Below are 921 nucleotides of genomic sequence, written 5' to 3'. Positions count from 1 at the left end.
TTGGTTGGCCCCACCAAATCTCACTCCAAGGTTTTTTGAAAAGTTGGCAGCCCTGCTGTTATGCTTAGCTTAAGGAGAAGAATCATTGAAATTTTAACAAAAAACAATGATTGTTTTAATTTTAGAATCCTTATTAATGCCAAAATGTTACATTGAGTTGCTCTGTGTGTTTGTAGCCAGGTCTCGGCTACTTCCTAGAGTGGCTTGGTAGGGCAGCGAAGAGCAGTGAAAGGAATTTTGGGAGTTGTTGGCTTTCATCCACATAAGCCAAAAACACGTTTTTGCCTTTTTCTTGGTCAAGAAGGCACTGACTTCAATGATGACTCAACATGTCTAGGCCTACTACATAAATGACTCTTTATTTAAATAAAAAAATAAATAAATAATAAAATAAAAAAAATTAAATACACATTCATCTTCCCAGCGGTGAAACGCTCCTTGAAGGAGAGTGAGAGGATGCCTGTAAACAAGTAAGCCTATAGGCTATTTGTTTGATAAATAGGTCTATCTCATCTCAAGGTTTTGATCAGAATAAAAAAAAGAAAGAAAAGTGTTGTGAGAGATAATATATAAGCATTAGCCCCGAATGCCTATGCCTAACGACGCCACTGGTCTTCGCGACCCAGCCTAGGCCTACTGTAGGCCTACATGTTGGAAAGCAGTGTTATCAATAGAACCTACGTGCCCAATAGAAATAGAAAACATAACACGACTTAAGTATTATTGTTAAATTTATGAAAGTCATCAAAAATCAACGGAAATAAATAACTTACGATGGCTGCAACATTTTGTGTAGCTCCTTCAACAGCAGTAAGTGAAAGTGAAAGTGGACGTAAACTTACTTCAAGTGGACATCAAACTTCTACGTAAGCACGTAGCGACAGGTTTCTGCAAGGCAGGATTGGCTGATGAATTTCGATC

The sequence above is a fragment of the Alosa alosa genome, chromosome 4 (genome assembly GCF_017589495.1).
Source record: "Alosa alosa isolate M-15738 ecotype Scorff River chromosome 4, AALO_Geno_1.1, whole genome shotgun sequence".
Taxonomy (NCBI): domain Eukaryota; kingdom Metazoa; phylum Chordata; class Actinopteri; order Clupeiformes; family Clupeidae; genus Alosa; species Alosa alosa.
Note: the sequence above shows the minus strand (reverse complement) of the source record.